The sequence below is a fragment of the Urocitellus parryii genome, chromosome 10, assembly GCF_045843805.1.
Source record: "Urocitellus parryii isolate mUroPar1 chromosome 10, mUroPar1.hap1, whole genome shotgun sequence".
Lineage (NCBI taxonomy): Eukaryota > Metazoa > Chordata > Mammalia > Rodentia > Sciuridae > Urocitellus > Urocitellus parryii.
The window spans coordinates 79255193-79278203 of record NC_135540.1 but is presented as its reverse complement, the minus strand read 5'-3'; the positions used below and the strand labels follow the sequence as shown (position 1 = coordinate 79278203).

The following is a 23011-nucleotide window of genomic DNA, read 5'->3' as shown; positions in this document are numbered from 1 at the left end:
ATACAGACAGTAAAATGGTTACTAAGGTGGGACAATTAATATATTCATCATTTCACATGAGTGCCCACTTTTGTTGGGGTAAAAAAACTAAAATCTTAATTTAACAAGAATCCCAAATACAGTATAAAACCTATAGTCCTTATTCTATTAGGTTCCCACACTTTGTTCATCCTACATATTTGCTACATTGTATCATCTGACCTACATTTCCCTATTTCCTCTGCTATGGCTGCCAGTGGCAAACACTGTTTTATTCTCTATCTGTATATTTGATTTTTCTTAGATTCTATAAAGTGAGATCATGCAATACTTCTCTATGTCTGACTTATTTCACTTGGCTTAATGCCCTCCAGTTTCATCCATGTTGTGGTAAATGGCAAGATTTTTCTTTTTTAAGGTTAAATACTATTCCAGTGTATGAGTGAAAGTGTCAGTTTCTTTTTTTTTTTAAAGATAATACTGCTTCCTTTTCCATTTTTATTTTTTTATTATTAGTTGTTCAAAACATTACAAAGCTCTTGACATATCATATTCATACATTTGATTCAAGCAGAATATGAACTCCCATTTTTACCCCGTATACATATTGCAGATTCACATCGGTTACACATCCATTTTTTTTACATACTGCCATACTAGTGTCTGTTGTATTCTGCTGCCCTTCCTATCCTCTACTATCCCGCCTCCCCTCCTCTCCCCTCTTCTCTCTCTACCCCATCTACTGTAATTCATTTCTCTCTCTTGTTTTTTCCCCCTTTCCCCTCATTTCCTCTTGTATGTAATTTTGTATAACAATGAGGGTCTCCTTCCTTTACCATGCAATTTCCCTTCTCTCTTTCCCTCCCCCCTCTCGTCTCTGTTTAATGGTGATCTTCTTCTCATGCTCCTCCTCCCTTTTCTGTTCTTAGTTGCTCTCCTTATATCAAAGATGACATTTGGCATTTGTTTTTTAGGGATTGGCTAGCTTCACTTAGCATAATCTGCTCTAGTGCCATCCATTTCCCTGCAAATTCCATGATTTTGTCATTTTTTAGTGCAGAGTAATACTCCATTGTGTATAAATGCCACATTTTTAAGTGTCAGTTTCTTTATCCATTCATCCATTGTGGTCAGTTAGAACTGTAAAATATATATACACACACACACACACACACACACACACACACACACACACCTTGGCTACTGTGAATTCTGCAATGAACACAAGTTGGTGATTTCATTTCCTTTGGTCATATGCCCAGAAGAGGGATTGCTGGGCTATATGGTTGTTATGGCCCCATCCCCAGCCTTGAGGTGGAGTCTTGCTGTTTTCCCAGGCTGATCTCAAACTTCCATCTCAACTTCCCAAGTAGCTGAATTTCTGGTATGCAATAACCCAAACAGCTTATCTTTTAAATTTCTTTAGAAACTTTCATATGGTTTTCCAAAATGGCTGCATCAATTTGCATTCCAATCACCAGTGTGTAAAGATTCCCTTCTCTCATCACCATATTTACAGCCATTCTAAAGGGCATGAGATGGCATTTCACAGTGATTTTGATTTACATTTCCCTAACAATTAATGATGCTGATTACCTTTTATAAGTCTGCTTTTTTTGTTGTTGTTTGGTACTAGGGATTACCCAAAGGTGCGGTATCACTAAGTTGCATCTCCAGTCCTTTTCAATTTTTAAATTTTGATACAGGGTCTTGTCAAATTGCTGAGGGACTCACTAAGTTGCTGGCTGGCCTAGTGATTCTCCTGCCTCAGCCTCCTGAATACCTGAAATTATAGGTGTTTGCCACCATATCTGGCTGTTGATCATTTTTATATCTTCTTTGGAGAAAAGTGTGGTCAGACCCTTTTCCCATTTTGATAATTGAGTTATTTATGTTTCTATTATTGAGTTATATGAGATCTTTATATATTTTAGATATTAACCTCTTATCAGATATATGACTTATAAACATTTCTTCCCAATCTGTAGGCTGTCAATTCATTTGTTGTCTTCTTTGTTACTAAGATTTTTAGGTTGATGGATTCCCATTTATTATTTATTTTATTGTAGCATGATTTTTTTGGTACAATATCCCCCTGCCAAAAACAAATCATTGTCAAGGCCAATATCCAGGAGCTTTTTCCCTAGGTTCTCTTATAGGAGTTTTATAGTTTCAGCTCTTACATCTAGGTCTTTAATCCACCTTGAGTTGATTTTTTTAATTGATTTTTGTGCATAGTATAAGGATCCAATTTCATTTTTTTGTATGTGAAAATCTAGTTTTCCCAGCACTGTTTACTAAAAACTGTTTGTTTCCCATTGTCCTCTTGTCAAAACTTAGTTGAATATACATTTGTATTTATTTCTGGACTTTCCATTCTGTTCCCCTGGTCTATGTGTCTGCTTTCATGCCAATACCATACTGTTTTATTATTATAGCTTTACAATATAATTTAAAATCAGGAAGTGTGATGCCTCTGATTTCTCTTTCTCAGAATTCTTTTGGCTTTGGGATCTTCATGATTCCTTATGAACCTCAGGATTTTTTTTAGAATTGTTTTTCATTCTGTGAAGAATGCCATTGGGATGTTGAAGGGGTTGAACTGAATCTGTAGATTGCTCTGGGTAATATGGACATTTGAACAATACTAATTCTTCCAATTTATGAGCATGAGATATTGTTCCATTTATTTGTGTCTTTTTCAATTTCTTTTATCAATGTTCTTTTTTCCTCTCTTTATATTCAATTTTTAATGTATCCTAAACATGAAGTCATAACTGCAAGCTGTACATAACTGGTTTTCTTTAAGAAAAAAATCAGAACTGAATATATTTTTAATATTATGTAAGTCTTTACATTTAGTGTAATTAAATATTTGGATTTAAATAAATCAGTATACTATCTTCCATTTGAACTACCTCTTCTGTTCCTTTTTCTCTCTTTTCTTGCATTCTTTTGGACTAAATATTTTATTGGGGTTAGGGGTATAAATTTACCACCATAAAGAAAGTAAAAAAGAAAAAGTTATTAATTCATTTCCCCCATATTAGCTTGTTACTTATATATTACGTTACTTTTCTTTAAATGGTTATGCTAGATATTATAATATAAAATGTAGGAATATAAGTTAGTACTTCACATACTACTGAATAAAAGAAACAGAGAACACTATATCCATTTACTTTTTGTTCCAACTTTGTTGCTACTATTAAATATTTTAATTTTATATAATTTAAACTTTATGAGCTATTCATTTAGGGGCTGAGATTGTGGTTCAGTGGTAGAACACTTGCCTCAAATGTGTAAAGCACTGCATTTGATCCTTAGCACCACATAAAAAAATAAATAAAGTTATTTTGTCCATCTAAAACTAAAAATATTTTTTTTTAAAAAGATATTCATTTAGTTACTTCTCTAAACTTACCCTTATTGCTGCATGCCTGGGATCATTTTCCTACTGCTTTAATAATTCACTGTGGGATTTCCTTAAGTGTGGGTCTACTGATGAGAAAGTTTCAAAATATCTAACGCTTTCTTGATCTGTATCTGATCTGTTGATAAACTCATCTACTGAGTTCTTATATCAGTTTGGAGTTTAAAATATTCATCTGATTCCTTTTCATAGTTTCTACTTGACTGCTGAAATTGTTCATCTTGCTAAATAAATTTTTTAATACATCAATCTTATTTATTCAAGTCTGAGTCTCATAATTCCTTTACCAGTATATCTTGGATTTGAATAATTTGGTCTAGTCTCCTGTATGACTGAAGACTGTTTACTGTTAAAAAAAATTAAGGAGATAATTTCAGGCTCTGAATTATGCTATATGCTTCAAGAGAGAATTCACTTTGGCTTTAGGAATGTAGTTCAGAGTTAAGGGCATATTTTCCCAAGCCAATCACAAATTGAGGCCATCTCAAGTTGACTTCAATCCTTGTGAAGCCTTGTTTGTATCTAGCCCTCTTTTCCTTCATATAACACTAGAAAACTTTGAATGTGAGGGTTCCTTCTCCTTGTTGGAGCCTAAACCCAAGATTTTGTCCACATGACCTGTAAGACAGACAGATCTGCTCAGCTCCTCAATCTTTCCATGACCACTTTCTGCTCACCTTTTCAATCTTTCAGCCACAACTTACAACTCAGCCAATGTCTTAGGGGGCCAATTCTCACTGAACATAAGTAACCTCTTTAGGTTCCCCTTAATTCAAGATGGTGGCCTCTGAAATCCTGGCTCCCCTGGTATGTCTCCAATGCCTTCAAAGAGATTATTAAAACATATTTAGGGTCTGGGGTTGCAGCTCATTGGTAGAGTGCTTGCCTAGCATGTGTGAGGCACTGGGTTCAATCCTTGGCACCATGTAAAAATAAATCATATATATAAATATATATATTAAAAAAACAAATTTAATTCTGCTTTTTAGTTATTCTTGGTGAGAATGTTGATCTGCAACATGCTGATTCTGCAGCCAAAACAGAACATTCAGACTTTTGAGGTTTTAATCTAGTTTCCACAAGTTGTGGAAATGACTTTGGTTAAGTAATTAAATTACAGAAAATGTCAAAATGGTACTTTTCTGGGAGAATTTAAAAAGAGTTAAATAGCATCCAGTCACTGACAATTCTGTTAAGAATGAAAGTCAAACACCTGCCATTAAGAAACACAGAAGTAATTTTTAATTAATGTACTAAACATTATTAATTAATTAATACACTAAATATTATAATAATTACAGACTCACAAGAAGTTACTACACTAACCCCTATAACCTCTCCCTAGCTTCTTCCAAAAGACTAACATTTTACTAACCATTGAATATTATCAAAACCAGAAAACTGATGTTTGGTAAAACATCACTGACTAAACTATAGAACAGACTATATTCAGATTTTATCAGTTTTTATATGTGTTTTTTAAAATTCATATGGGTAATTTTGTCATTTGTATATTCATGTAATCAATACCACTATCAGAACACAAAATTCCTTATCACCAAAGAATCTCCCTTGCACTACTCTTTATAAACATATTTATGTTTATAAAGAGTAGTGCATTACCCCTTTGGCAACCACCAAATAAGGCAAATATTTTAATATCTAAAGTACTAAGTAACATAAAGTTAATGCTTAAAACTAGTAAAAGAAGCATTAAAATGATGCTTCATTGCTTGAGAGAACTGTCATAGATCTTCCCCTTCCTTTAATTACAGTGGCATGAAAATTCCATATGAATGCTTCTCTAAACATATTCCACTTCATGTACATTTTATTTCCCAAGAGACATCTATTTTTTTCCCCCCGGTGGCACTAAGGATTGAATATTGGGCCTCACACATACTAGGAAAGAACTCTACCCCTGAAATATAACCCCAGTACCCCACCCCCCACACACACACTTTAAAAAATTTTTTTGAGACAGGGTCTTGCTTAGTTGCCTGGGCTGGCCCTGAATTTGTGATCCTCCTGCCTCAGCCTCCCAAAGAGCTGAGATTACAGGACTGCGTAACCATGCCAGGTCTGAACTACATCTTCAACAGCTAGGTTAAAAACTGTCCCAATTTAAATTCAAAATAACTATGTTAAATATGTATTAGTGGTTGGCCTCAAAGCTAAGCTATTTGGAAAGCTAAAGCAGGAGGATTGAAAGTTCAAGGTCAGCCCAGGCAACTTAGAGACCTATCACAAAACAAAAACAAAAAGGGCTGGGGATGTCAATCAGTGGTAAATCAACCCTGGGTTCAATCACCAGTACCAAAAGTGGGGTGGGGATGTAGCTCATTGATGGATGTGATCCCCAGAACCCTCTTCCAATTACCCCCCATCACAATTGAGAATTAAACCCAGGGGGTTTACCACTGAGCTACAACCAGATCTTTTTATTTTTTTTTTATTTTTAGATAGGGTCTCACTAAGTTGCTTAGTGCCTCACTAAGTTGCTGAAGCTGTACTTGGACTTGCCGATCTCAGCCTCCAGAGTGTACAGGAATCATACCACTGTGCCCAGTGAAAGATTTTTTAATATACATTATTTCCTAAGCTATTTCTATTTAGAGATATAATAACTTAAGATTTCTTTGATCATTATTTTCTAATTGGCAAATGCCAAAAATCCTTAATTACAGATATACCTAAAATAAAAAGAGAAATAAAACATTCTTCTTTTACTTTAAAAATTACCAGTCTTTTTCACTTGGTAAGTTTAGGAATATAGATATAAATAAGGCTCAATCATTATCAAAATGCACTGCATTTGTAAGGACACATATCATAAAATTTTCATAAAATCTGTGACTGTTTATAGAGTTTATCACCATGACTATGTTTACATAAACTATAAGTTTATTTATAAATTTATTTAAAAATTAAATAAACCTGCCGGGCATGGTGATGTACACCAGTAACCCCAGCTACTAAAGAGATTAAGGCAGAAGGATCACAAGTCCAAAGCTAGCCTTAGCAACTTATGGAGACTCTTATCTGAAAAAATGAAAAGGAATGGGGGCGGTGTAGCTTAGTGATAGAGCACACCTGGGTTCTATCACCAGTAGTGCATTAAAAAATAAATAATATGGGTTGGGTTGTGGCTCAGTAGTAAATACTTGCCTAGCATGTGTGAAGCCCTGGGTTCGATCCTCAGCACCACATAAAAATAAATAAATAAAATAATGATATTGTGTCCATCTACAACTAAAAAATAAAAAATTAAAAAAATAAATAATAAAATGAAATAAACGTATGAAGATGCAAATGTACAACCTTCAAAATGTCTTCAAGCTAAAAAAAGAAACAACTGAGAAAGTTTGGAGAAAAGATAAATAGATAAACATTATATGTATTACATTAGTAATGACAGAATCAAACCTTGAGATGGCCATTAGTACTTTTGACACTGACTTATTGACAGATAAAATAGGTATAACCCATTTATTTGCCATCTTTTCATGGCTATTAACCCAACTTATCTTTTATTCATAGTTATGGACTATAGTGACAAGGATGAATAATCTATTTGTGTATTTGTGTGTGTGGCTATGCTGGGGATCAAACCCAGTTTAAAAAAAAAAAAAGAGGGGGATACATGAACTGAATGTATAAGTTAAATCTACCTATTTCCTAAAAGAAAATTCCTAAAAGAAAACAAAAGGCAAAAGTTTCATAACACTGGCTCAGAATGATTTCTTGGATACCATACCAAAGGTGCAGAAAATAAAAGAAAAAAATAGACAAGTTGAACATGAAGTTTTAAATTTTGTGCATTAAAGATGCTATACTTTTCCACCTAAAACTAAAAAAAAAAAGAAAGAAAGAAAGAAAGAAAAACAATTGAGGGAAGACTAGCAGTGCAGAAGAGGAGAAACAGGGGTAGGAAGGAGAGGAGAGAAAGAGGAAGCACTGGATATTGAAATGGAACAAATTATATTCCATGCATACATGATTATGTCAAAATGAATTCCACTAATGCTTTCATAAAAACATTTTTTAAATAATTTAAAAATTAAAGCATCATAATGCTTGTTTATTATAAGTGCTATTTTACTAAATGACAATGTTAATTCTTTTTAAATTTAGAGTAATAGGTTTTCTAGGAAAATAAACTAATAAAACTGTCTCTAGAAAATAAACAATCTCATTCAAAAATGGGCAAAGAACTTGGGTAGACATCTCTCCAAATAAGAATGGCCAATAAGCACATGAAAAGATGCTTACTATCTCTAATCACTAGGAAAATGGGAATCAAAAGTACAAAATACCACCTCACACCAATTAGAATGGTTACTGTAAAAAATAATAAGTAGCAAGCACAGTGGCTCATGCCTGTAACAACAGCATTTCAAGAGGCTGAGGCAGGAGGATTGCCAAGTTCAAGACCAGCTTGGGGAACTTAACAAGATCCTGTCTCAAAATATATTAAAAAGAGCTCAAGGAGCTGGGGCTGGGGCTCAGTGGTAGAGTGCTCGCCTAGCACATGTGAGGCCCTGGATTCAACCCTCAGCACCACAAATACAACTAAACACAGCCACAGCCCTCTACAACTACAACTAAAAAAAAAAAGAGCTCAAGATATAACTCAGTGGTACCCCTGGGTTCAATCCCTCGTACCGCCAAAAAATAACAATAAATAATGATAAGTGTTGGTAAAGGACTTAGAGAAATTGGAACCCTCCTGTAACATTGGTGGGAATACAGAATGACACAGCCACTGTAGAAAACAGTATGACAGTCCCTCGAAAAATTAAAAATAGAATCATCATATGATCTAGCAATTACACTTTTGGATATATACTCAAAAGAATTTTGTTAATGTTATTGCTATCTGTTTATTTGTTTTGTAGTACTGGCAATGGAACCCATGACCTTGTGCTTGTTAGGCAAGTGCTCTACCACCAAGCTTCACTCCTAGCCCTTTTAAATTTTATTTTGAGACAGGATCTTGTTCAGTTTTCCAGGATGGCCTCAATTTTGCAATTCTCAGCCTCAGCCTGCCTCAGCCTCCCCAGTAGCTGGGTTTACAGGCATGCACCACCATCCCAAGCAAAAGGAAGGTCTTAAAGGATTGTACACCCATGTTAACAACAGCATTATTCATAAGAGCCTAAAAAGGTAGTAGAAGTGACCCTAGGCAAATGAATGAATAAGCAAAATATGACATATAAATACAATGAAGAAAATTCTGATACATGACATGATGTGGATGAACCCTGAGGCATTATCATGATAAGTAAAATAAACTCACTGCAAAAAGACAAATATTGTGTCATTCCATTTATCTGAGGTACTTAGAGTAAACAAGATCATGGAAATGGGAAAGGGAAGGGTAGAATGAAAGTTATTGTTTAATATGTAGAAAAACTGGGTGTCATAAGATGAAAAGAGTTTTAGAGGGCTGTGGCTGTGGCTCATCGGTAGCGCACTTGTCTGGCATGTGTGAGGCACTGGGTTCGATTCTCAGCACCACGTATAAATAAATAAAGGTCATTGAACAACTAAAAAAAAATTACAAAAACAAAAGTTTTGGAGATGGATGGTAGTAATGGTTGCAGAACAATATGAATATACTTAATACCACTAAATTGTATACTTAAAAATGGATAAGACTGTAAATCCGATGTCATATATATTTACCATGATAAGCTACTGAATAGAAAACCAGGTATTCACTTGCAAAATCAGTTATAAAAATCAGTCAGAATGGCTGGGGCTGCAGCTCAGTGGCAAAGCACTTGCCTAGCATGTGTGAGGCACTGGGTTTGATCCTTAGCACCATGTTAAAAAATAAATTAATTAATAATTAATAATAAAGTAAAGGCATTCTATCCATCTACAATTACAAAAAAAATTTAAATCAGTTAAGACTCAAATGATAGTCAAATAATAAAACATTAATTTTCCTAAACAATTTAATCATTTCATGAAGTTTAGAAAATAAGAATAAATGTATCTGTTCTTATACTTAATTTTCATCTTTGAGAAGAGCTCTCACAGGATTGTCCAGGCTGGTCTCCAACTTCTAGGCTCAACTGATAGATACTCCCCACTTTAGCCTCCCAAGTAACTGGAATTACACGTGCATGCAAATACACTGGGTTCTCATACATAATTGTTATGTGTAAAAAATAAAGGAAACAGCCAGGCACAGCAGCGCATGCGTGTAATTCCAGCAGCTGGGGTGGCTGAGGCAGGAGAATCATGAGTTCAAAGCCAGTCTCAATAACTCGGTGAGACACTTAACAACTCAGTGAGACCCTATCTCATAAAAAATATTTAAAAAAAGGGCTGGGATGTGGCTCAATGGTTAAGCACCCCTGGGTTCAATCCTCAATACCAAATAAATAAATAAAACCAAAGAATAATTTTTATACAAACTTCAGAGTTTCTTTTATTACTTAAGGTAAGTTCATACCTTTTTTTTTTTTTTTTTTTCCTGGTGGTGCTGGGGATTGAACCCAGGCCCTTGAACGTGGGAGGTGAGCACTCTACCAACTGAGCTTTATCCCCAGCCCAAAAATGGAGGAATATTTTTAAATAGAAGAGTAAAGAAGACTTGCCTAAGCTTGACTTAAAAATGGACATTTTAACTAATTTAAAGTATGAAATTTCTACAAAATAAAAAACAAAGCCTACTAAGAAAAATGTCCATAATCACATTAATTCAAAGGAATAATTTCTTTATTATACTATGAATTTTTAAAGTGTCATAAGGAAAAAAAGGCAAACACCACAAAAGCCATCAGAATACACAGAAGTATCTAGAAGACAAAAAGATATGACTAGTTTTTAAAAATACAGATCTATGAGAGATCTTTTAATCAGTTAGAATGGCAAACACCAGAGATGGTGGATGAACAGGAGAGCACAAAAGTAGAACTTATACCTTATGTAGTCAATTGAAATTTGACAAAGGACCAAAGGCAATTAAGTGGAGAAAGAACAGTCTTTGAACAAACCATATAGGTACAACAGAACACTCACCTGACATAGCACTCCAAAAATAGAACTCAACACAGATCTTATACATTGCACATACAGAAAATAGACCTAAGCATAAAATGCAAAACTAAAAACTTCTTGAAGATAACACAGGAGAAATTTTAGGTAGTTTGGTGATGACTTTTTAGATACACTACCCAAAGCACAACACACACACACACACACACACAATTTTTTTTGTAAGTCAAACTTCATCACAATTTAAAATGTCTGCTCTGCAACACACCCCCACTACCCCCTACTGCCACCGTACACACGCACACACATAGTTCTCTTCAGAGAACGAAAAGGCAAGCATAGATAGGGAGAAAATATCTACAAAATACATGTACAGTCTAAAGGTACAGGAGCCATCTGGGTCCCAGGAAACCTACAAACTAAATGGCAGAATCGAGAGATTAGAGATATGCAATCAGCTGAATCCAATAACAAACTACAGTATATAAACAACCCAATTTGGATTAAAAAAAAAAAGTAAAGAAGGAGATGAACTAAGAGAAATATTAATCATTTATAAACTATAATAGACATATGGGATTGGATTTCAATTCAAATACAATGTAAATATAGAAATGTGAATACAACATAGGTTGTTAATAACACTGAAAGATAAGTTTTTGTTAAACAAGGAGAAAAAAAGAGCCCCAATTTTTTATACATAAAGAAATATCTACAGATAAAATAATATAATTAACTTAAAATTAGAAACAGATATGAAAATAAGGTAAGCTCTTAATTCTAAAGGTAGATGAAAAGTACATTAGGTTAATTATAGTATTTCAGCTTAAGATATTTTAAATTTCTAGCAATAATATTTTTAAAAACCTGGCAGCAGGACCCCACAGGTCAGCACAATATTCAGCTCAGCGGTAAAATGCCCCTGGGTACAGTCCCCAGTACCACCAAAAAAAGCAAACAAACAAACAAAAAAAATCCACAAACCATTATTTAATAGTCAGAAATTTAATTTTCCTTCTCTTCTGTGAACTTGTAATTGTACATCCTCTCAAAATTTCATCTTAATGTAACATTTTTATGCTTGAAATTCTTCTATCATGCTTCTCTGAAACAAAAATGTGTATAAAAATTGAAAACTTGTCTGGGGTTGTGGCTCAGTGGTAGAGAGCTTGCCTAGTATGCATGAGACACCGGGTTCAATCCTCAGCACTACATAAATATAAAATAAAGATATTTGTGGGCTGGGGTTAGCAGTAGAGCACTTGCCTAGCACGTGCATGACCCTGGGTTCGATCCTTAGCATCACATAAAAATAAATAAATAAAATAAAGATACTGTGTCCAACTACACTAAAAAAAAAAAAAGATATTGTGTCCACCCAAAACTAAAAAATAAAAACTAAAAAAACTGAAAACTTAAAGTCACTGTTCTATGTTAAATAATTTCATCTATAGTAGGTTAACAATACAATTAACCAAGGCAATAAAACTATGTTACAAATGTGACCGTTACAACATAAAAAGGTTTAATGCATCTTTTATTAGATGAATGGAACTTATTTTTAAAAATTACTTTTTCTAAACATAATGAATATTAAGTACTGCCAGAGTAAAAATGATTGTTCAGGAGCAATCATATTCCTATCTTTTTAATAATTTTTTTATAATTTTTTATACCTTTATTTTATTTATTGATTTTTATGTGGTGCTGAGGATCAAACCCAGGGCTCGCATGTGCTAAGCGAGCGCTCTACCGATGAGCCACAACCCCAGCCCATATTCCTATTTTTTAATAAATATAAACACTGTTCTCACAGCTAAGCATATATGAACACAAGGATATTTACTGTAACAATCCACATTAATACACTGAATTTCTTCTGATTTTATACCAAAAATCAAACTGTTAAAAAAAAAAAGGGGGAATTATTAAGTATTAGGTCCTCACATGTTCCCAAGTTGCCCTAAAATTCCTGGACTCAAATGATCCGATCCTCCTACCAAAGGGCCAACACTACAGGCTTGGATCACCGTGCCTGAAAAGAAATTGTCTATAAACCCATCAAATTCTCCTTCAACTTAATAGAAAAAAATATTGAAATCTATCTGAGCTACAAAAGAAATTTTAATAACTTGGAGAGTCACTCATTTTCCCTTTACTAGGAAATACATCAACAAGGCTTTGCATATTTCATGAAGTTGGCTGTGAGTTTTTCATATTTTGCCTTTACTGTATTGATGTAATTTCTATTTCTAGTTTATTGACTGCTTTTATTACCAAAGAGCATTGGATTTTGTCAAGTTCTTATATTATTTGTATGACATTAATATAGCCAACCTGGCTCTCTTCTGGTTAAAAAAAAAAAAAAAAGATTAGCATATTTCATGCCAAGATGGGGAATACAAAAAGATATGAAATGGAATATCAAAAATTGATAATAGAGGAATGGAATACAAGTGTAGAGTTTTTTATACTCCCTGTTTTTCTCTCTGTCTGATTTCCTATTTTTATGATAATTTTAAGATACTTTGAAAACTATACAAATACATAAAAATTCAACAATTCACTCTTAAATAACCAATAGATAAAGAAATTTTAAAATTTCTTGAAATAAATGAAAATGGGGACACAAGACACCAAAACCCATGGTATACAACAAAAGCATTACAAAGAGGAAAATTTATAGCAATCAATACTACATTAAAAAACCAGAGAGGTTAGGGTGGTAGCTCAGTAAAAGAATAAGTACTTAGCATGAGACCCTGGATTCAATCTCTAGCACCACAAAAATTAATTAATTAATTTCAAAAAGGAACAGTCACAAATGACCTATCATTAAATCTCAAAAAATTAGAAAAACATGAACGAACCAAGCCCAAAATTAGTGAAAGAACTAAAAAACAGAGCAGAAATAAAAGAAATATAGACTAAAGATGCAATACAGAAGATGAACAAATGAAGAGCTGATTCTTTGAAAAGATGAACAAAAGTGGAAAGCCTTTAGCTAGACTAAGAAAAAGAGTAAAAGAAAAAGTAAAAGAAAAATAAATAAATAAAATTGGAGATGAAAAGAGGTATTGCAACCGAAACCACAGAAATACAAAGAATCATTAGAGATTGTGAGTAAACTACACACCAACAAATTTTATAACCTAGAAGAAATAAACAAATTTCTGGACACATACATTTTTACAAGATTGAATCATGAAGGAAAAGAAAACTTGTGCAGACTACTAGCAAACATGTAATGAGATTGAAATAGTAATAAAAAGTCTTTCATCAAAAAAAAGTCCAAGACGAGATGGCTTTAGTACCAATTTCAACCAAACATTTAAACTACAACTATTACTAACTTTCCTTAAGTTATTCCAAAATATTAAAGAGGAAATAATTCTCCCAAATTTACTCTACAAGACCAGCTTTCCTCTGATACCCAAACCAGACAAATTTAAAAAAGAAAGCTACAAGTCAATATCCTTAAAGAACACAGATGCAAAAATCCTTAAAAAAAAAAACAAAAAAAAACCTAGCAAACTGAATCCAACAAAACAAGGATGCCTACTTTCCCCACTCTTATTCAACATAAGTACATAAGACTCCACCAAAAAACTATACCAATAAATGAATTCAGCAAAGTTGCAGGACACAAATCAGCATAGAAAAACCTGTAGCTATATGCTAAATGCCAATGGAGAATTACCTGAAATAGAAATCAGGCAAGCAATTACATTTCCATTAACTACAAAAAATAATAACAAAATAAAATAAAAACGACCCAGGAATAAATTTAACCAAAAGGGTGAAAGATCTCTAATAGAAGTTATAAGACTGCTGGGACACAGCTCAGTGGTAGAGTATATACATGCTTATCATGTACGAAGTTCTCTGTTCAATGCCCCAGCAGTCCCAACTCTGCAAAAAATTAAACACATTGAAGAGGGAAAGTTATCTCATGTTCATGAATTGGAAGATCTGTGTTGTTAAAATGTCCACCCTACCTAAAGTGATTTACAGGCTCAATACAATCTCTATCAAAATATCAATGACACATTCTTCACAGAACTCGGAAAAAACAATGCTAAAATTTTGTATGGAACCACAAAAAGACCTTAAATGGCTAACACAATCTTGATTGAAAAGAACAAAGCAGAAAGCATGATACTATCTGACTTCAAAATATACTTAAAAAGCTAGAGTAATCAAAATAGAATGGTTGGGGTGGGGATACTCAGTGATAGAGCACTTACCTAGCATGTGCAAGGCTATGGATTAAATTCCAAGCACCAAAAAGACAAACAAAAAAGAGCCTGGTAATGACATAAAAACAGACACAAAGACCAGTGGAATAGAATGGAGAGTCTAGGACTAAACCCATGCAGCTACAGCCAACTGATCTTCCACAAAGGTGCTAAGAACATACACTAGAGAAAGCATTCTTTTAAAGGTGCTGAGAAAAACTGAATATCCAAAGGCAGAAGAATGGAACTAAATCCCTACCACTTATCATTTACAGAAACCAACTCAAAATGGTTTACAGACATACATGCTAGACCTGAAACTATAAAACTACTAGAAAAAAAAAAGGGAAACACTTCAGGAAGTTAGGATGAGCAAGAATTTTTTGGACAAGATTCCAAAACCAAACGGGAAACAATTGCAAAAATAGGCAACAGGATTACATCGCATTAAAAAGCATCTATACAGGAAAGGAAACAACAGAATGAAGTGACAACCTACAGAATGGGAGAAAACATTTGCAAACTGTATCTGCCAAAGGATTAATATCCAGAATACATAAGGAGCTAAAAAACTGAATAGCCACAAAACAAATAACCTAATTAAAAAATGGGCAACAGACCTAAGCAAACATTTCTCAAAAGCAGACATACAAATGGCCAACAGGTGTAGAAAAAGTATTCATCAGTAATTATCAGGGAAATGCAAATCCAAACCACAATGAGATATCATCTCACTGCAGTAAGAATGGCTATTATCAAAAAGACAAAAGATAACAAGTGCTGGCAATGATATACAGAAAAGGGAACCCTGTTGCTAGAAATGCAAATTATGATAGCCAGTTAGAAAAATAGTATGGTAGTGCCTCAAAAAGTTAGAGATAAGGCTGGGGGAGTAGCTAATAGTAGAGCACTTGCTACTTCTATGAGGCCTGGGCTCAATACCCAGCAACACACAAAAAGTACACATGATCCAGCAATCCCACTACCTGGTACATATCCAAAGCAAATAAAACCAGTATGCTGAAGAGATATCTGCACTCACATGTTTATTGTAGCACTATTCACAATTACCAAGGAATAGAAATAGCCTAAGTGTCCATCAAATGATGGGCAGATAAGTAAAATGTGGTGCATTTACACAATAAAACACTATTCTGTCATAAAGTTAATGAAATCCTGTCATCTGGGACAATGTGAATGGAACTGGACATCATTTTGTTAAGTGAAATACTTCAGACACAAAGACAGGTATGGCATGATTTCACAAATATGTGGAATATAAAAATGTTGATCTCAGAGAAGTTGAAACTAGAATGGTAGTTATCAAGAGGTAGGGAGACTAAGGGGGAAGTGAGGATAGGGAAAAGTTGACCAATGGATACTAAGTCATAGATAACAGTAATATTTTCTAGTATGCTATTTCATAGCAGGGTGACTATAGACAACAAAAATGTTCTGTACATTTCAAAAAGCCAGAATAAATGATTTTTAATGTTTTCACCATAAAATGATAAATGTTTGAGTAGGTGCTTAAAATCATTTAAATATTACAAAATGTATAAATGTATTGGAAAGGAAAAATTTTTCAACATATTTCAGTATATGTAACAACCCCACCCCACCCCACCCCCCAAAAAAAAAACCTTGAGACAGACAAATAGTGAATTCTAGTTAAGGAAATACTTGTGAACTATCTAGGGAGAGGTATACTGGATGTGGACAATTTACTCTGGAAGACATTTAAAAAAATAAGATGATTAATGGATGGAGGGATAGATAAGCATATGATAAAGTAACTTTGGCAAAATGTTCAATCTGGAATTTAATTACGAAAGTTTCATAGAATTCTATTTCAGCTACAAGACCCAGAAGGAGGAGGCATTCAAAAAGTTATACTAGCGATAGAAACCAGAGACTTAAAAGATTTACTTAACCATATGTACATAGCTTATGCCATGAAATTCCTCACATGGCAATCAAGTACATTCTACATCCTAAATGGCTACAGACAAAGAAAACAGGGGAGATTTGTTGCAAAACCAAATTCAAAAACACTCCTGGGTGGGAGAGTAAAAAATATTATAAAATGCATACAAGGATGTCTAAGAGAACTTGCACATCCTCAAAAAAGTAAAGAGGGTTTTCTCAAGATATAAGCATGTTCACCATAAAAATATTAAGAAAAAAAAACAGTACTTAGGATTACATAAAGTGTGAATAGACCCTAAATTTTAGGAAGATTTATGTACTTTAATAAGACCAATATATTGTGAGAAAAGATTTTCTAGAATTCTAACTAACCCTCATTTCTTTAATCCAACTTTTCAGAATCTAAGCTGTGAAAATACTTAAGTTCTTTGAATTTCAGTTCTCTAAAAGCTCAACTATCCTGAACTATTTTTGATCAGATTTGTTATGAACCATCATCCTGGATTCACTCTGTGCTACGTCAGCTTTTATATTCTATAAAAAAGTTATCCTACCTATAACTTTTCTTATACTCTAAGTTTCAAAACTATTAAAATTTAAAAATCCAGATGGCCATTCCAGTGATAAAATGAGAGCCAAACTCAGAGATGACCCAGATGTTGCACCTATCAGATAGGCACTTCAAAATAACTATGATTAATATGATGACAGCCTAGTGGGAAAGGCAGTCAACACATGGTGACCACAAGAGAAATTTCAGTAGAGCTAGAAACTATAAAAAAGGTATTATTGAATATGCTAGAAATCACATATATATATACCACATCTTTATCATTATTATTATCATTTTGATGGGGCTGACTTTTAAGACTGAACACACAAGGCCATTTGCATGCTAGACAAGTGTTCTACCACTGAGCTAGATACCCAGGTAGCCTCATTCCACACTACACCATTACATAAAGTTTGATGTATTTTTCTCTGTTTTCAAATTATGAGAATGTCCTATTTGATTGTTTCAAGTATTTTTTTAATCAAAATGAAGATTGGATATTATTAAGGATTTTTCTGCATTTACTGAGATTATCAAAATTTATTTTCCTTTGTCTACTAATGTTATATATTAGATGGGTAGAAATTTCCATGCTAAACCACATTGTATTTCTGAAATAAACTGAAAAAAACTATGAATAAAACAATACTAACAGAAAAGAATAAGATTATAGAACAAAAGTGACATTAACAGCCAGTAAGTAGAAGATAACATTGCTAAAATCTAGAGCAAAAAGAAAGTAATAAAAAAAAAAGCAAAAAGAAAGTAGAGCAAAAAGAAAGCAGAGCTATATTTTTATTAGCTTAATAATTATTTATGTGTCTAATCAATATTTATGAAATAAGATTACGTTAGAAAATAAATATAACAAAAGACATCTGTCCTGAAATAAGAGACAACTAAAATTTCAATTAAATTGAGAAAACACTGGACACGCTTTATTTCCCACTTTTGAACCTAGTGATATTAGATTCAAAGATGGAAAAGGAAATGAGAATGGTCTGAAATTGTAATGAGAAACAGGGGAATCACCTACCCTTCTACCTCCCCTTTCAGGTTCGGTGGTGTAAGGTCTGAAAGAGAAAAACAGCCAACACTTAGAGATCTGCTATGAAATAAGTATACTTGAAGAGAGCCAAATATCCATTTGGTCAAGAAGAGAAAAGGGATATTCAGTAAAAAAGCTGAGGATTTAAGGGATTATTCTGAGAGGACACATCAAAGGATTTCAAGAAAGGGACAGATAGAAAATGGAACAGAAGATACTGAGAGCCTTTAGGGGATTAGATAAGGGAAATAAAAGATGACCAAGAGTCTGGGTCTTGTGGTGGTACCCAATATAAAAAGGGATAAATATGGCACCAAAACAGGCTAGTAGACCAATGGTACAGAATAGAGGACACAGAGACTAACCCACAAAATTACAACTACCTTATATTAGACAAAGGTGCCAAAACCATGCACTGGAGAAAGGATAGCATCTTCAACAAATGTTTCTGGGAAAACTGGAAATCCATATGCATCAAAATGAAATTGAATCCCTTTCTCTCACCAGCACAAAAGTTAGCTCAAAATGGATCAAGGATCTAGGGATTAAACCAGAGACTCTAATAGAAGAAAAAGTAGGCCCTAATCTCCATCATGTGGGGATAGGCCCCAACTTCCTTAATAAGACGCCTATAGCACAAGAATTAAAACCACGAATCAACACATGGGACAGATTCAAACTAAAAAGTTTTTTCTCAGCAAAAGCAATAATATGTGAGGTGAATAGGGAGCCTATATCCTGGGAACCAATTTTTACCCCTCACTCATCAGATAGAGCTCCAATCTCTAGGGTGTATAAAGAGCTAAGATAAGCACAAAAATGATAATAATAATAATAATCCAATAAATAAATGGGCCAAAGACCTAAACAGACACTTCTCAGAAGAGGATATACAATCAATCAACAATATATACGAAAAAATATTCATCATTTCTAGCAATCAGAGAAATGCAAATTAAAACTACTCTAAGATACCATCTCACTCCAGAGTAAGAGTGGTAGCTATTATGAAGATAGACAACAACAAGTGCTGGCAAGAATGTGGGGGAAAAGGTACACTCATACACTGCTGGTGGGACTGCAAATTGGTGCAGCCAATTTGGAAAGCAGTATGGAGATTTCTTGGAAATCTGGGAATGGAACCACCATTTGACACAGCTATTCCTCTTCTGGGACTATACCCAAAGGACCTAAAAACAGCATATTACAGGGACACAGCCACATCAATGTTTATAGCAGCTGAATTTACAACAGCTAAACTGTGGAGCCAACCTAGATGTCCTTCAGTGGATGAATGGATAAAAAAAAAAAATGTGGCATTTATATACAATGGAATATTACTCAGCAATAAAAAAGAAATAAGATAATGGCATTTGCAGGAAAATTGATGGCATTAGAGAAAATTATGCTAAGTGAAGTTAGCCAATCCCCAAAAAACAAATGCTGAATGTCTTCTCTGATATAAGGGGGGTGACTCAAAATGGGGTTGGGAGGGAGAGCAAGGGAGAAAAATTATCTCTAGATAGGAAATAGCAAGGATAGTGAAAGGAGATCCTCATCATACAAAATACATGTATGAAGATGTAAAAAAAAAAAAAAGGATGCTAAATCACTTTGAGAAGTGATGAATGAAAATAAATGGAAATGTATGAGAAAAAGAAAAAAAAGGATAAATAATGAGAGAAGTTCCAGCAGAGTCAAGGTAGACAGGGGTGGTCAGGTTGTGTGTGTGAGCAGAAAGGGAACAGTAAATGCTTGGGGTGTTTTTTTGTTATTTTGTTTTGTTTTATTTTGGGGTTTTGATGCTATCAATGGCAACAAGTACATTTCCAGAAAACCCTTACTTTTTAGTCCTCCCCTCCCCTAATACTGTGGACATAACTAACAGGAGCTGTACCACTGAACATATCCCCATCCCTTTCTATTTTTTATTTTGAGACTATAAATATTTTCAGGGTCTTGTTAATTGCTAAGCCTGACACTGAATGTGCAATCCTCTTGCCTTAGCTTCCAGAGTTGCTAGGATTACAGGTGTGTACCATCATGCCCAGCTTTAGTCTTTTTCTTAATTGACTCTTTCATGACATTTGCAATTATGGCTCAGTATCATTTTTTTTTAATCCATTGATCAGAGACTTTATTCAGATTTTCCCAGTTTTACATTTGTAGGTGTGTATTCAGTTTTGATCAATTTATCCCATGTAGATTTGGCCAAGTTCACTTTTTGTGTGAAGGATTTTTTAAAAATTGTTCTTTTAAGTTATACATGACAGAATCTATTTTGATCTATCATATATACATGGAGTATAACTTCCCATTTTTGTGGTTATACATGATGTGGAGTTACACTGGCTGTATTATATTCTATTCATATATGTAAATAGGAAAGTTATATCTGATTCATTCTACTGTCTTTCTCAACATTCAGTGACATTCCTGAATATCCTTCCTTTCACACCCTTCATGAAGTTTTTCTTACTACCTCTCTTGTCATTAATTCTCTTCCATTGGGCCTTTTAAGACACTTTATATGTTGTGGTTCAGTCCTGTTTCTCTTTTCACTCTACATACAACTGAAAGCTCCTTGGGTGATCTTATTTATATCCATATTTTTAGTCACTGCCTCCACTCAGCTTCCTATTAGGCATCCTCCTGTAGATAATCAGTGCAGATTCAATGACAATTATGTCTAAGAACTAAATATGTTTTTGTCCAAATCAGCTATTCCTTCTATCTTCCCTCTCTAGACTAAGATATGAGATGTTTTCTCCTGTCTCAAAATATGGCTGAAGTAAGGCTCCAAAGCTGAGAACTACAAACTGTAAACTTCCATTTACTCTAAAAAGAAGGACATGACATTCATTCCAGACTTACTAAAAGATAGCATCCCTATCACTTACCTTCTATTCTTTAAAAAAAAAAAAAAAAAAAAAAATTAGGAGAAGAGAATTCATAAATATAGAGAATAGTAGGGCTTTACAGCAGGAGTGAACCAAGAAAACGTCTAGGAATGGGTGATAACTGGAAAAGAGGAGAAACTGACTTATGAATCATCAGTTAGCAACTAAGATTAACAAACTCTCAAGCTATCTTGGTCTAGCCACCAGAATTAAATGCAGTCAAAGTTCTTAGGAGTACCTAACACATATCCTCAGAGTTTAGGGAATACATGAACACAGAAACTGGTCTCAGCCTGGAAAATTCTGAAAGAAAGAAAATGGATGGAGCTATCAAAATGGCAGAGGAAGGATACTAAGGACAAGCTGTCAGGCAAGCTGCACTTCTCTGGGAAATAGGTGTGCACCCAGCTAGAATCTTCTTTTTAAAAATATGAATCTCAACTTATTTAGGATGAGGCTCTCTCAATCTAGGCTACCATTAGAACTACTTAGGGAGCTTTAAAAAATTCTGATATCAGGCCAAACTCCAGAAAGAATACAATAGAATCTCTGCATATGAGAACCAAGCATTAGTATTTATTAAAACTCCTAGGTCCAACATGTAGACAAGGTGAGAACTATATCCTATAAGCAATGAGAAGCCAAAGAAAGTCTTTATGAACAGGAAAATCCAAACATCCTTGAAAATAGTAATATCTCCCAACTAATCTTAGGATGGCTCTCACACTATTAAAACAACATAACTCCTTGAAAGGGGCACACTTTTACATATTTGTGTAAAGCCTCAATCCAAAAAGCCCCTTCTGCTTGCTCATTCACAGCTAAGTCTTTTTTTTTTTTTTACAATTTTTTTTTAATATTTATTTTTTAGTTTTCAGCGGACACAACATCTTTGTTTGTATGTGGTGCTGAGGATCGAACCCGGGCCGCACGCATGCCAGGCGAGCGCGCTACCGCTTGAGCCACATCCCCAGCCCCACAGCTAAGTCTTACCACTCATTAAGGTTAATATCTTTCAACAGACTTTTTTGCATAAGCCTTCCCTAACATACACAAACACACACACACACAAACACACACACACACACACCTCATCAATTCACCTGGAAGTATTATAATTCTGTGGGGCAACTATTTATGTTTCAGTCTAACTCCCTTATTGAACTCCCTGAAATTAAAAACCTTATCTTATGTTTTTTCTCTAATGCCTATCACTATGCATGGCATACAGTAAGCACTCAAATATCTGCTGATTCATTTCATTTCAGAAAAAAAAAATTGTCCATATGATTATGCAGGTAGATGCCTAGTTTAATAAACTGTAAGAGACGTCGTATTTATATGTTATATTCAAGTTCCATTATAATAGAAGTCAACCTCTAGACTATTAAAAAATGTAAGGCAAATGTTTAATGTTTGTTCTATTTATAAGCAGTTGCAAATCAAGAAAGAAGGCAGGTACAAATGGTAATACATTTCCAGAGGCACAAGGGTGGCACCTTATAAAATAATGATGCTTGGCTTTCTACCTGAATAATATGACTTTAAAACATAACTTAAACTTTTTAATGTTAGTATAATAACATCTATATATTGTATAAAAATGAGTTAATTATTAAGAGTAAAATAGTAGGTACTTTATCACCTTAAAATGAAAACAAATTATGAAAATCTTTTGAATGCTCTGAATAAAATGTACTTTGTATTGTGGTTACCAGCATCTACTAGCAAATTCTAGTACTCTTGAGTCCTATTATCCAAAAAAGGCTCAAATCTCCATAAAAGAAGTTACTTTAACATTTTATATTTACATAGTTTCTATATATGTAACTCCCCCAAAGATAATAATTTTGCTAAATATTAACTGAACAGAAACTGAACACTTATACAACAACTTCATTCAAAAGATTTTTATTATGC

The 23011-nt window shown here is 33.9% G+C and overlaps 1 protein-coding gene across 6 annotated transcripts in view; it reads right to left on the bottom strand.

Moving 5' to 3' along the window:
- Lin54 (lin-54 DREAM MuvB core complex component) overlaps positions 1-23011 on the bottom strand; it is a 75188-nt gene that overhangs the window by 21408 nt on the left and 30769 nt on the right. The window lies entirely within an intron of this gene.